The following is a 16,147-nucleotide window of genomic DNA, read 5'->3' as shown; positions in this document are numbered from 1 at the left end:
TCTCATCCACTCACTGATTCTGCACACTTGTGGAACACTGCATGCCAGCTGTGTGCTGGTAGTTGGTATGGAAATGGCAAGGGACTGTAAGAGACTTGGCTTGAGGAAACAAGCAAACAAAAGAGGAATTGTAGATTGTGGTTACATGCTAAGAAGAAACCAATTGGAGGCCAAGTCAAAGAATGTTTGTGTGTGTGTGTGTGTGTGTGTGTGTTTAGAGGGTAGAGTGACCAGGGACAGCCCTCCCAGAGAAAGCCGCAGCTCCAGGATGAGACACAGTAGGCTGTCATGAGGAAAGTACCTACATGTGTAGACCCCAGCCCCGGGCCTGTCCTGTGGTGAGAACAGAGGATGAGAATGCGACACAAGGAAAGGCCAGAGGGACCCCACCATGCAGTCGTACCAGGCACCTGTCTTAAGAGGAGACATTAAGTTTTGCAAGAGAAATGACATTTCAGCCGGAGAACGTGACTCATTTTCCTAGTTCCGGTTTAGTCCAACCATTCTAACAAGTACCTAGTCTGCAAGAACAGCAGATGAGACGTCTGGCAACTTAAGTGTTGGTCTCAGATCCAAGCCCTTCTCTCGGAATCTCATCTCCTGTCTGCAGAGTAAGAAAAGAAAACAACTGTGCAGAGTGGATTCGACGTACGGCAACCTCACATATGTCAGAGCACGATTGTCCAGTTTCCCAGAAGCTGATTTTGTGTGTGTGTGGAAATAAGCCAGTGGCAACTTCTGAGTGGATTTGAACTGCCAACCTTTCAGCGAGCAGCCAAGTACTAAATGTGTGCTTCATCCAGGAACTCTGTGAAGTGAGAGAGGTCAGTTTCACATTCTCCAGCAGTGTCTATAGATTGCACAGTCTTGGTCACAAGGCACAGTTCATTTGCTTGGTGACAGGCTGGGGTTTAGAGGTGAAAGGGCTTTGCTCCTGCCCGTCTGTGGTAGGCATATAATCTTTTGTAAATTTGAGGATTAACGATGTAGGAGTGGAGTCTAGCCTGTCAATCAGATCATAGCCAATGAGGCCTCTGTGTGGGCATGGCCTTGTGAGATTTCTGGGAAATCCAGTATTTCCTTCTTGGAGGCTGGAGACTCTCTGCTCACACCCTGGGAGACATAGTAGCTGACAAGACACATGGACCCACCCTGATGCAGAGGCCCCTGCCAGCAATGAGATGTTTCCAAAGCAGAGACCCCTGTCAGCGCTGAGATGTTTCCAATGCCACTGGATTCAAGGACTTTCTACTCACTGGCCTGTGATCTTCTACATTCGGCGTCATTGCATGTGTTTCGTGAGTCTGAAGAGGACTTTATAGATTGGTATCAGACGTATGGACTAATATCGGACTTATGGACTTGATCTGGACTGGGCTGGGATGTTTTCTCAATGTTCAATTGCTCTTGTATATAAATCTCTTTCTTATACATATATGTGTGTCCATGGATTTGTCTCTCTAATCCAGCCAGACTCACACACCTTCCTTTAGAGCAAGTCCTGAGGGTGAAGAGCTTTCTTGGAAGCCAACAGTAGCCTGAGGGTAACTTTAGGTCTATGCAAGTGGGGGAGAGGGGAGGATCTAGAGCAGGGCTTGGTCCAAGCACCCCTTAGCAAAAGGCAGCAAATCCCGGTGGAAGGAGGAGCTAGCCAGAGAGCCCTCCTGGCTCTTGCTGAGGTCTGGAGTAACGGAATGGAGTCTTAGGTTAATCTTAAATTCCAAAAGAAAGCAACTGTGGTCACTGTAAGATTGTTCACATCATGGGGATATGTCTGGGGTGTATACTATATATAGGTGTATGTGTGTGTACATAAAGTATGTTAGTAGCAAACATTTTTTTTTTGAGTTTTATTTTTTTATTTTAAAAAAATTTTTTTTATTTTAACAATTTATTGGGGCTGATACAATTCTTTTCACAGTTCATACATATACATACATCAATTGTATAAAGCACATCTGTACAGTCTTTGCCCTAATCATTTTTTTCTCTTTTCTTCTTTTACATTTTATTAGGGACTCAAACAACTCTTACCACAATCCATACATATACATACATCAATTGTATAAAGCACATCCACACATTCCCCGCCCCAATCACTCTCAAAGCATTTGCCCTCCACTTAAGCCCCTTGCATCAGGTCCTCTTCCCCCCCCCCTCCCTCCCCATTCCCCCCTCCCTCATATGCCCTTGGTAATTTATACCTTGTTATTTTGTCATATCTTGCCCTATCCGGAGTCTCCCTTCCCCCCTTCTCTGCTGTCCCTCTCCCAGGGAAGAGGTCACATGTGGATCCCTGTAATCAGTTCCCCCTTTCCAACCCACTCACCCTCCACTCTCCCAGCATCGTCCCTCACACCCTTGGTCCTGAAGGTATCATCCACCCCGGATTCCCTGTACCTCCAACTCTCATATGTACCAGTGTACAGCCTCTGTCCCATCCAGCCCTGCAAGGTAGAATTCGGATCATGGTAGCTGGGGGGAGGAAGCATCCAGGATCTGGGGGAAAGCTGTGTTCTTCATCGATACTACCTCACACCCTAATTAACCCATCTCCTCTCCTAAACCCCTCTATGAGGGGATCTCCATTGGCCGACACTTGGGCCTTGGGTCTCCACTCTGCACTTCCCCCTTCATTTAATATGATATATATATACACATATACACATACATATATACATATACACATATATACACATACATACACACACATATCTTTTTTTTTTTGCATGATGCCTTATACCTGGTCCCTTGGGCACCTCGTGATCGCACTGGCCGGTGTGCTTCTTCCATGTGGGCTTATTTGCTTCTGAGCTAGATGGCCGCCTGTTCACCTTCAAGCCTTTAAGACCCCAGACACTATCTCCTTTGATACCCGGGCACCATCAACTTTCTTCACCACATTTGCTTGTGCACCCATTTGTCTTCAGCGATCCTATCATGGAGGTGTGCAGTCAATGATATGATTTTTTGTTCTTTGATGCCTGATAACTGATCCCTTTGGGACCACTCGATCACACAGGCTGGTGTGTTCTTCCATGTGGACTTTGTTGCTTCTGAGCTAGATGGCCGCTTGTTTCTCTTCAAGCCTTTAAGACCCCAGTCACTATCTCTTTTGATAGCCGGGCACCATCAGCTTTCTTCACCACATTTACTTGTTCACCCACTTTGGCTCCAGCCGTTGTGTTGGGAGAGTGAGCATCATAGAGTTCCAATTTAATAAAAGAAGGTATTCATGCATTGAGGGAGTGTTTGAGTAGAGGCCCAAGGTCCTTCCGCCACCTTAATACTTGACCTATAAATATAGACACATAGATCTATTTCCCCATCCTCCTATATATATTTGCATGTACATGTCTTTGTCTAGACCTCCATGAATGCCCTTTGACTCCTAGCTCTTTCCTCCATCTCCCTTGACCTTCCTCCTGCCCTACTACCATGCTTCATTGCCACCTGGGCTAGAGTATACCTCTTCTCTAAGCAACCTTACCCTTGATCATTTCCCACCAGGCCTGCCACTCCCCCTTCTCTACCATTTGGGGTCCCATGTTTTTCCCTTGTCCCTGGGTTTGTTAACACCACTTCCTTACCCCCCCACCCCCCCACCCCAAGTCCCCCCGGAACTGTCGGTCCCGTTGTTTTACCTCCAGATAGTTCATCCAGCCTGTCCTATTCAGACAGACCTGTGGAGTCACTAACATGCACGAAAACTAGACAGAGGAAAACAAAGCAACAGTATACAACCAGACAACAAAACAACCAAAACAAACCACTGAAAAAGAACAGAACAAAACAGTTCACAAGAGAAAAGCTTGTAGTTAGTTCAGGGATCGTTTGCTGGCCCTTAGGAGCGTTTTCCAGTCCAGTCTGTTGGGGCAGTAGCAAACATTTTCTATAGCAAACATGATCATTTCCTATCCTTCACAGATGCAATTGAGTGATATCAATTATGTTCATTAGGTTGTTCAATGAGTCACACTGTTCACTTCTAAGAATTTCCATTATCCTTAACAGAGCTCAGTGCCTGAAGGAACGGTATCTTCATTCCTCTTTCCTCTCTCCCCTGTCAAAACAACAACAGCAAAACAAACAAGCAAACAAACCACTAATACATTTTGGTCTTGATGGCATTTGCCTGGCGTCCGTACTTCATCTACAAAGGAGCAGAGTGTTCCGCTTGGTTGACTGAGCATAAGTTTTCCAACACTCGTCCATATTGTCGTTTGTATCTGGACTGGGGTTGTTATCTGTTGATAGTGCTGCTTTCTATTGTGGCAATGACTTGTCGAACTTTTATAAGGAGAAGACCCAGTGGGCTGGTTGTGGGTCAGCACATAAATGAGGAAGCGGAGGAGGCTGAGCCTATTAGGACCCAGGCCTGGAGGCTCAGGGAGGCTCGGGTAAGCTTACCCAGAAGCTATCTCCTGCAGACAAACCGAGCGACGTCACGAAGCTTTCTGGAGAAAGGACGACCAGGTTCCTTACCTCACTGACTGTTGAAGTGAGGCAGGAGTGATTTACTTTGTAATCCATCCTTGGGTGGAGAATGCTTTCTTGCTGAAGTGGAAAAAGCCTTGATAATTGTACAATGGTCTCACATTTCTTGGCTACGCTGCTTCTGATCAGCGAGCTGGCTGGCATGCGGGCCAAGCAGGGCGACAAGTGCAGCATGTGTGACCCCGAGAGACTTTCCATCTTCCCTTGGCCTGAGACCAGCTTTCCTCGGATGAGTCAGCCTGGATGCCTGCGATGCCTTCTAGCAATGTGTCCGTGAGGAGAGAAGCAGAACACCCCTTCTATGCCCTTCAGTTGCCACCGTGTCACCCCCCCACGCCCCCCCCTCCGCAGCAGCTATGGCAATACTGGACCGAAGTTCCCACCGCGCTCCTCATCACAGCCAGTGCAGGGAAAGAATCAAACTGCATACTTGGTGCTTCCCCAGAAACTGCCCCTGTCCCACTCCTCAACCAAGGCGCTTTCAGGAAATCTGTCCCTCCCAGCCCAGTCCATCTTTGCTCAGCCATAGACAGCCTCCCACTGTGTGTTCTCAAGGTCTCTTCTGCTCGCAGTCAGTACTGTCCGTCACATTCCAAACAAGAACCACAAGGTTGCTCAGAGAGAAGAAAGGGCGCCTGCCTTCCAGAAGCATTCCAAAGATGGAGCAGGCCCAGAACCCTTTGCCACATGAAGTCCTTTCCTATTCCTGGGGACTCGATAACACAGAGTAGACCCCCCGCCCCCTTCAGAATTCCCAAGGTTAAGCATCTCTATGGAAGCAGACCGCCATATGTTTCTCCTGCAGGGTGGCTGGTGGACTTGGAGCACATTTCATTAGCACCCAAGTGCGTTTTTCATATCAGGGATCCTGTTTGTTCCAACTTCCAAAGATCAGAACTGGCCAACAGGGAAAGATAGTGGGGAAGAAAGAAGGGAATCACCTTACATAAAATTTGATTTAGAAAGATTCTGGGAATGTTTTCATGTGAATAGTTACAGCTCCATCAGGTGCCTGATTTGTTACACATGACCTCCTCCTGTCCCAGCTCTTCTCACCTCCCTCCCCAGAGTTGGCCACAATCTCCAACAGTACACAAGGGGCTCGCCTTCTGATGGGACCCCCTTTGGATGACCACATACCATGAGAGTCTAGTCTCAGCAGGTGAGACTATCAGGGGTCATCTCACGGAGGATCTGGATGTGGGGTTCTTTGCTGCTATTTTGTGGGGGATTTTGAAGCAAGAGACGCTGGGAAACTCAAGGAAATATGTTGAGGAGGATGCGCTGACTGCAAGAAGAACTCTTTTGGTTGGCACTGCAGTTATAGATTTGGGACGTGAGTTAGGAATTATACCCAGCACCTTGCTCAGCTCTCGGCACAGGGAGTGGGGTGGTCATCGAGCAGTTCCAAGGTGCAGGTCTGCTCTGGACCGTTTATCAGAACACGAGGGATGGAGCCATGTAGTCAATGACACTGCATTGCCATCAGTGTGCATGCACACACCGCAGAATTGTGTATATTCTCAACAACCACAAAATAACAATGACAATAATAATAAGAAAATTTAGGACCATCCCTTCCAAAGAAGGCAATGAGGCTTGAAGGAACCATTTTTTCCTGAGCTATGATGACATTACTCTGTCATGAGCATTGTCCCACCCACATCATTATCCCATTTGATCTTCACAACAGTCCTCAGAGGACTTACCAGTGAGGTCTTACTGGTGCTGAGAAGAGTTTTAAAAGATGAAGTCACTTGCACAATGTTATCCCAGAGAGGGGCAGATCTAGGATGCAAGCTCAAAAAAATTTTTTTTTCTTTCTTGCAGAACTGTTCCACTCTGATGATGGAAATCTGTCACAGCCCCTTGGTAAGGCAGGAAACAATTACCTAAAAGATTTATTCCAATGATTTAAGGGCACGTTCTTGAAACCTTGTTCTTGGCTCCTAACAGACCTGTTTACACAATCAAAACTTGCCTAAGATTTTTCTATAATGTCTTCTAAAAGAAACCTACTCATTTGATTGGTTTCTGGATATGTTTTATAGTGGAGCATCTTCTGCGAATTTTAGAGTTGGGAGTTGGCTCCAGAAATCATCTAGCAACCAAATGAAACGAGTGTTCAGAAACCTCAACTAGCTTAGGTTACTTTGAACTTCAAAGGGGAGAAAGCATGCCCTAATTAAGAAATAATTACAGAGAAAACTTGAGAGAAGAGTTGAATCCACAATTGTTTATAAAGATGCTGCAAAACCATGTAGACTCATAGCAACCCTATAGGACAGGATAGAAGTGCCCCCTTGGGTTTCCAAGACTGTAGCTCTTTACGGGAAAAGAAAACCAAACGGGAAGAGCCTGTGGTCCAACTGCATTCTACGGGCAAGAAACAATAAGACAGCATATATTTCCTCAAGGCCACCTTCAAAGAGTCTCATCACACAGTTTCAGAGCAAGTGGGACATGGCTTTATGAGCCTAAACATGTGGTGCACAACAAGGAATACAATCACCTACATAGTGGCCTCACCAACAATAAAAACAAACAAAACTCACTGCTATCGAGTCAATGCTGATTATGATAGTTACATAATCTCCTGGCAAATTGAGAGTATTAAGGGATGGGGCTTCATGACCTCATCTGGAGATGAGATGGAGATAAATAGCTCACTGGTGGCTAGGCACACTCTCTCTGTTTCACCTTCCTGCTGTTGAGACAGGGAGCTAGAGTCACGTGGAGATGCTTCACAGCCACTGGCTCGACAAGACTTTCTACCCACTGGCTGGTGATCTTCCTGCCTTTGGCATCATTGCATGAGCTGCGTGAGTCTCAAGAGGAATTCAAAGGTTAATATTGAATTGATGAGCTAATATAGAACTTATGGACTAATATAGAATTCATGGACTTAATCTGGACTGGTAAGAGATATTTTATTGCTGTATAAATGCTTCTTGATATAAAGTTCTCTGTTATACATATATGAAGGTCTCTGGATTTGTTTCTCTAGTCAACCTGGACTAACACACCTATTCATAGCGACCGTCTGTGGGTAACAGCTGCCACAATGTAATCATACACATGACGAGCAGCTAGTCAGTTGAAAGGGATATTCTTTGGGGGGTGTGGTCTGCACCCCAAATACAAAGAAGCTGAGTATCAAATGTATTAGTAACTTTTAACTGTGCTCATGAAGAACCTGTGCATGGATCAAGGGGCAGTTGTATGAACAGAACGAGAAAATACTACATGGTTTAAAAATCACGAAAGAGAAGTATCAGCGTTGTATCCTCTCATCATACTTATTCAATCTGTATGCTGAGAAATAATGAAAGGAAATGGGCTATATGAAGAAGAACATGGCTTCAGGATTGGAAGAAGGCTTATTAACAAGCTGTGATATGCAGATGATACAACCTTGCTTGCTGAGAGGGAGGAGGAATTGAAGCACTTGCTGATGAAGATCAAGGATTGCAGCCTTCAGTGTGGATGACAACTCAGTGTAAAGAAAACCCAAATCTTTACAACTGGACCAATAGGTTACAAGATGATAAATGGAGAAAAGGTTGAAGTTGTCAAGGTTTTTGTCTTGCTTGCTTCCACAATCAATTCTCATGGAAGCAGGACTCAAGAGACCAAAAAACACATTGCATTGCTTAAATCTGCTGCAGAAGACCTTTTAAAAAATTTGAAAAGCAAAGATGTTACTTGGAAGACTGAGGTGGGTGTGACACAAACCAAGGCATTCTCCTTTACTTCATATTCATGTGGAAGTTGGATATTGAATAAGGAAGACCAAAGAAGAATTGAGGTATTTGAATTGTGGTTCTGGTGAAAAATATTCAAAGTACTGACTGGCAGAAGAACAAACACATCTGCCGGGGAAGCAGTACATCCAGAATGTTCCTTACAGGCAGAATTCTCACTTAATTTGGACATGCTCTCAGGGGAGACCAGCCCCTGGAGAAGGACACTATGTTTGGCAAAGTAGAGGGGGCAGCGAAAAAGAGGAAGGCCCTCAACAAGAAGTATTCACGTAGCAGCTGCAACAATGAGCTCAACATAAGTGCAGTTGTCAAGGTGGCACCGGCCCGGGCAGTGTTTTGCTCTGTTGTATGCAGGGTTGCTATGAGGAGGAACACACTCAATGGCACCTCACAAGAGCAGCATGGGTTCCTCAACTTTCAAGGGCAGAGTCAGAACTATGAACTACATACTTATTGAAAGAATTGAAGCCTGAAATCACTTTCTTGCCCTTCAAGGGACTCACATTTTAGTGGAGGTGATAGGCCTAAAGGACCTAAAGAAATGACCACTTGAGGGGCCGCCCCAATCCCAACTACGTGGACAGCTGCCCCTCCCCCCAGAAGAATTTATTTCAGAGGACAGCACTGAAGCTGCAGCTCACGGAGAGGCACGTGTCTGATCAGAGCACATGGGGGCAAAGGAAGAGGGAGAGAGTGGAGTGCATCCTGGCCCACCAAACCTTGAAGATGATATTCCCGCTCAGAGCAGCCAATCCACAGAGAAGACTATATGGCCGGCCCCAGTATGAGACACAAAATCCCTCACCGACCCATAGCCCCACAGGGGACAACACTGGAGACACAGTGTGGGAATTCCATCTGATCTGATCCCATCACACCAAGACAAAACACTAAGGCCATGCAACAGAACAGCAAGGGGAACAGAGCAACACAGTTCCCAGAGAATACCAAAAATAGACTTCGGGACCTGGGCTTGGCACACCATAAGACTCGATCAGAAAACACTCCTAATGGCCAACAAACAGTCCTTGAACTAACTGCAAGCTTTTCTTTTTTTTTGTTGTGTTTATTTTTATTTTGTCATTGGCTTTCCATTATTGTTGTTTTGTTTTCTGTTGTTGCTTGGTTTTGCTCTGTCTTGTTTATGTGCATGTTATTATCTCCAAAAATCTGTCTAAATAAGATAGGCTGGATGAATAATCTGGAGGAGAAAACAATGGGACTGACAGTTCCTGGGGAACAAGGGAGAGGGGCAGGTGATGGGAAAGGAAATGGTGTTAACAAGCCCAGGGGCAAGGGAACAACAAATGATCCAAATCGGTGGTTAGGAGGGTGTAGGAAGCCTGGTAGGGCATGATCAAAGGTAATATAACCAAGAGGAATTACTGAAATCCAAATGAAGGCTGAGCATGATAGTGGGACAAGAGGAAAGTCAAAGGAAATAGAGGAAAGAGCTAGGAGGCAAAGAGGTCTAAATAAAGCCATGTACATATGTAAATATATTTATATATGAGGATGGGGAAATAGATTTTTGTGCATATATTTATAGGTTTAGTATTAAAGTAGCAGATGGACATTGGGCATCCACTCAAGTACTCTCTCAATGCAAGAGTACTTTGTTTTATTAAACTGGCATTCCATAATGCTCACCTTCCTGACACAATCACGGAAGACAAAGTGGGTGCATAAGCAAATGTGGTGAAGAAAGCTAATGGTGCCCGGCTATCAAAAGATAGAGTGCCTGGGGTCTTAAAGGCTTGAAGGTAAACAAACAACCATCTAGCTCAGAAGCAATAAAGCCCACATGGAAGAAGCACACCAGCTTGTGTGATCGCGAGGTGTCAATGGGATCAGTTATCATGCATCAAAGAACAAAAAAATCATATAATTGTGAATTAGGGGTAGTGCAGATTGGGGACCCAAGACCCATCTGTAGGCAACTGGACATCCCCTTACAGAAGGGTTGCGGGCAGGAGACGAGCCAGTCAGAGTGCAGTGGAGCAACAATAAAACATACAACTTTTCTCTAATTCTTAAATGCTTCCTCCCCACCACTATCATGATCCCAATTCTACCTTACAAATCTGGCTAGACCAGAGGATGTACACTGGTACAGATAGGACCTGGAAACACAGGGAATCCAGGGTGGTTGATCCCTTCAGAACCAGTGGTGAGAGTGGGGATACTGGGAGGGTGGGGTAGAAAGGGGAAACCAATTACAGGAATCTACATATAACCTCCTCCCTGAGGGACGGACAACAGAGAAGCGGGTGAAGGAAGACTTCGGACAGTGTAAGATATGACAAAATAATAATTTATTAATCATCAAGGGCTCATGAGGAGTGGGGAGGGAGAGAGCAAAATGAGGAGCTGATGCCAGGGGCTTAAGTGGAGAGCAAATGTTTTGAGAATGATGATGGTAACGAATGAACAAATGTGCTTTACACAATGGATGTATGTATGGATTGTGATGAGTTGTATGAGCCCCCAGTAAAATGATTAAAAAAAAAAGGAAATGACCACAGTGCAAAGTAAGACGTTTTATAATAGATAGATAATATAGATGCTCCAAAGGCCTATGGGATTATCGCTATTAGATGCGCATGACTCATGAACATCCTGTGTACACTGGAACAAAATACGGTCTGATCCTGTGCCATGCTTTTGATTGATGGAGAACTGCACCAGTGTAAGCAAGAGGGTTTTCATTCTTTGAGTTTTGGAAGTCAACAAACAGGATTTTCTTCCTCGTCTGCCTTAGTCTGGAAGCTCCACCAAGGTCTATTCAATATCGTAGGAACACACAAGCCTCCACTGACCCAAAGACAGTAGCTGTGCATGAGGCACTTTGGCTAGGAATTGAACCTCTGTCTCCTTCATGTAAGAAGAGATCACCAAGCCACTAATACTTCTTCATACGTGTATAGAAGAAACAATTGCACATATAATTTTGAGTGGGTCTGGGAAAAACATCACAGAAAAAAGGATAATTGACCCGAGTTCTGAAGAATTAATGGATTTAAAATCAATAGATAGAAAAAGACGGAGTGTCTAACACACACACACACACACACACACGAATAATAACTTCTTCATGGGGGGAAAAACTCCTCTGGATTCCCTATCTCTTAGATCAAAATATTGGTCTGAATGACTGAAAAAAGGAGAAAAAGTAAAACTGACATCTTCAATGATGAGTTCATTTCAAACATTTAAATAAAAGGAATCAGTAGAATTTACTGAGTAGCTAATGATGGGAGGGCATTCCTCAGTAGCGTGAAATGTCTAGAAATGGACTTCGCTCAATGTGACGGAAAAGGAGAATGCATGAAAAAGGGTCACGGTACATGATCCTTGAAGTTTGGGCTGGGATCCAATCGTGTGGAGCTTTTTGTATCATATAAAAGAGTCTATGCTTTGCTTGATGATAACTAGCGAGCCAAGGAAGGATTTGAAACAAGACCTGCCCCATCTGGTGATAAGCATGGACTGGGTTGGGAAAGGACCCTTGGCAGAAAGAAGCTTCTGCGATAATTAGACTTAAGACTACAAAAGCCTAGACCAGGATAGTGTGAGTGGACTGGAAGGACCGACGTGGATTGTGGAAATCCGTGTTCATGCAATGCCAGAAATGCCAGGGGAAACAAAAGATTACTATTTTCCATCACAAAGACTCCCTTGCTTTACAAAGCAAATAAGAGGGTAAGTAAAAAGTATTGCTACGGAAGGGAGGGGGGTTCCTGTTCATATAAGAATGGGTTTATCCCAAACAAAATGTGTTTGACCATGTACCTGCCATCCGTGTGCGGCTGGAGACAAGTTCTCTCAGTGACACATGTGTCCTAGTCGCATTAGAATGACTTCAAACAGACAAAAACAACCAATAAAATGGTGTCTTTCAGGGAAATTTGCGGGGTCAGTTAAATTCAATGCAGAAAGGTCAACTCATCGGTGACCTTTTTTGGAATCTAAAGGGGTAATCTTAACAGATTTGCTTGAAAGACACATGATGATAACAGAACCTAATGATGAAGAAATGTGAAGAAAATGTACAAAGGCATTATGGGAAAAAGGCCAGGAAAGCTGCACCAGGGAGCTTCCCCATCATGACAACGTGCCTGTTCATTCTTAGAGGGAAAACTTCCCTTATGCACCCTCTGACCCTGATCTTGCTCCTGCAGACTTCTTTTTCAAATGCATTTCAGCATAGGTCATATAGACAGGTTATTATTTTTTAATATACCCCCTGTATCTTTCAATTAACCATACACTGTGTTTAAGTACATGTATGTCAGCATGGGCATAGCAGAAACACGTTAGCAATTATATTAACTCTAGGGACAATATCACTGGATTACTAGATATTACAGCACCATATGCGTCAGGAACATATGCTACCCATAAGGAAGCCTGTGGCTTTAATGTGCAACACTGGACGGAATTGGCAACTGGATTGAAAACAGGTGGAGAAAAATGAGCATCTTTTGAACGGGAAGGTTTATGTACTGTATCTGGACAAGAAAATCCTCACACAACAATCTGATAAATCTCCTTGCTGCCAAGTCTCCGTCTGAAATGGAGCTAGTTCCCAGTTGTATAGTTGTTATTGTGTACTGTCGATATATTTTTGACTTACAGAGATCCCTATGATGGAATGGAACTGCTCCAGAGGATTTTCTGGCTATAATATTTGGAGGAGAAAATTGGCTAGGTCTCTTTCTCTCACTGATCCTCTGTGTGAGTTTGAACCGCCAACCTTCTGGCTATCAGCCAAGAAATTACAAATGTTTCCCAAAGGGGTTGATATCGCCCCCATATGGGACACTAGATATCCACACTTTATATGGTATCATTGACCATGGTACAAATGTTTTTAATTGCCAAGGGGACTGAGTGGTTTTTTTCTGAAAAGGGGGTGGTAGGCCAAATGAGTTTCGGAACCTATGACAACCATTATGCTACAAGGTTTCCTTACACACACACACACACACACACACACACACACTCAGAGAGAGATAGAGATATCTATTTTCTCCACCATCTTGGGGAAGTTTTAAACTTATAGGTTGCCTTTGAGACTATTAGATAAATTCTACTTACTTAATGGGTAAATATCTTCTGGCTTCTGTCTTATTTCTTCAAAACTCACTTCAAACTCACTGAGATAGTTAATGTTTATTATGCCAGCCTGGCCAATAAACACATGTGGGTTAATTGAAGGGCAGAGAGATAAGTGGCTCAGTGAGCTTCATCTTTCTAGTTCTCAGGTCTCTTGCATTCTGATGGTCGGACCTGGGTGCAGCTGCCTTAACCCATTCCCTGCTTCAGCTGGCAAGGCTCATTTCCTGCAAGACATCCCTGGGGAGAAGCTGCATAGACCTACCCCGATGCAGCCCTGGGTGCTGGAGCAGCCGTGTGGAGACCCCTGCCAGCGCTGAGATGCTTACATGTTCACTGATTCGGCTTTCCTCCTGCAGTCAGTGTCATTGCGTGTGTTTTGCAAGATGGAGGCGGACTTTGTGGATTGGTGTTGGACATATGGGCTAATGCTGGACTTGTGGGCTTGAGCAGCACTGAGTTGGGATGTTTTCTTGATGTGCACTTACCCTTTATATAAAATTCTCTCTTATACATGAGTTTCTGTGGATTTTTTCTCTAAAGTACCCAGAATCACCTAATTATAGATGACTCATGTAACCTGGACAAACTGCCGTGATCCTCAAGAGACCCAATTTGTAGTCGAAGCTCTACTCTCACAGCCTTGTGCGAACTGTCTTTTGTACATGCCATTTTCCTTATTTGGAAACGAGGGCTTGTATTTGATAATTGATGGCTATTGTTGTTACTTGCTGTCGCATTGACTCTGACTCATGATGGTATTATGTGTGACAGATGAAATATTGCCTGCTTTTGCACCGCCTTAACGATCATCACTATGTAGAGCCCATTGTCATAACTACTGTGTCAACTCACCTGCTGGAGGGCTTCCCTGAATTTCTGCTGACTCATCTGTACTTTACCAAGCATGTTTTATATATAGATGCAATCTCCTGATAAGGCGTATAAAGTAATTGAACCAAAGCCTCACCATTTTTCACTTCTAAGGAGTATACTGGTTCTTCCAAGACGGATTATTTCATACCTCTGGCAGTCCATGACATATTCAACTTTCTTTACCACCAGAGTTCAAATGCATCAGTTCTGTCTTCCAGGACTGGTCAGCTTTTGCATGTGTGATCATTTGTTACACGCTCTCCTTCAAGTTCTAAGACGTAGTTCTTCCACACATTGAAGACCCTAGCTCAATTTCTCAAAGTTCTTGTCTGGAACTAAAGGAGACATGTGCATCATCTGGTCATATACTTGGGAAGCTTTCAGGTTTTTTTCCTATTGGGTAGTTCCCCATCCAAGACATGGCGCTTTTCTTTTCTATTTATATTCAACCCTGGGGAGCGTGGGTTGTCTCCTTGAAAAGAGAATAAATATTTGAGAAATCTCAGTAGACAAGTGTGCTACCACCTCTGGAATGTACTGGGATCTTGTTGACGTTTAAAGGGCTCAGGAAAGTGGTACGTCCTTCATTTCTTCCCCATCCCTAGGACTTTGATGAACCAGGACTCTGCACTGCCGCCCAGTGGGTAGCTCTCATCACTACATTCTCTTAGTATTGACTCTTGGGGTCAGAAACCAGGACTCAAAACTCACTGCCATAGAGTTGATTCAAACACTTAGCAACCACATGGGACAGAGTGGAACTGTCACCGTGGGTTTCGGAGACTGTGAATCTCCTGGCACAGAAAGCAGCATCTTTCCCCAGCGGAGTAGCTGATAGTTTTGAACCGGTGACTTTGTGGCTAGCAGTAAAACTAGCCACCAGGGCTCCTTTGTGGGAAGGTGGGATTGCAGTAATGTTTCCACTGCTGGTTGCAGGGGGTTGTTTTACATCCCGGGATGAAGTGTTTATGTGTTGCTATATGTTAGATGTGTTCATAAGCTACAAGTATTATTGCTCTGTGTTCTCTCTCATTATAGCAGGTGAGAAGACAGAGGCTAAGAAAGGATGATAAATGACAACTGGCATGGTAGAATTTAGAGCCAGGATCAGTGAGAAATATATTGTTTGCCATTTGGGGAAACTAGAAGTCTGAATTTCGAATGTTGGGACATCCACGTTTTCTCCAAAGGCCTCTGGGGAAGGTCCTTTCTTATCTCTGCCAGCGTTTTATAGCCTCAGCATTGCCTGCGGCTCCAACATCAGTCCGGCCTCTGCCTTCATCTTCCATGGCTGTTTCCCTCTGGCTCTGCTTACTCTGCCTTCACCAGAATATCACCCAGATGGGATTAGGACATAGCCTACTCAAGTATGAGCTCTTACTAATGGATACCGTCTCTAGAGACTGGTTTCAAACAAGGTCAGGTTCATAGATACTGGAGATTAGGACTTCAAAATATCTTTTGGGGGACAAAATCCAGTCCCTACCACAGTAGGATGGGGCCACACAGGGTGTCGTATTAAGAATCAGAACTAATTATGGGTCATTTGAAAGCCTGTCCAACACAGCTGAAACACAGTTTTGCTTTTTGTCTTATGCTGGGAAGGCCGCACACTTGATGATGGCCTCATTCTGACTTGAGGCCTTGGCTAGTCACAGGCGCTTTAACACCTGACAACTGCTTCGTCTCCGGTGCACCCCCTACTGGCCAGACCGCTAATTCCCTCTGTTCACCTGGGTGCATCTCCTACTCCCCCACTACTTGGGGATGGTTGAACATTGTCTTCGTCTCCCTCAGCCTCTCTGGATTTCTTGTCCTCTTGAGCTTCTGATTTTAGTAAAGGGAAATGTAAGGGTGAGGGCCCGGGAGAGGCGTATTTTCTCTCTCTCTAA

Source organism: Tenrec ecaudatus, chromosome 12 (assembly GCF_050624435.1).
Source record: "Tenrec ecaudatus isolate mTenEca1 chromosome 12, mTenEca1.hap1, whole genome shotgun sequence".
NCBI lineage: Eukaryota > Metazoa > Chordata > Mammalia > Afrosoricida > Tenrecidae > Tenrec > Tenrec ecaudatus.
Note: the sequence above shows the minus strand (reverse complement) of the source record.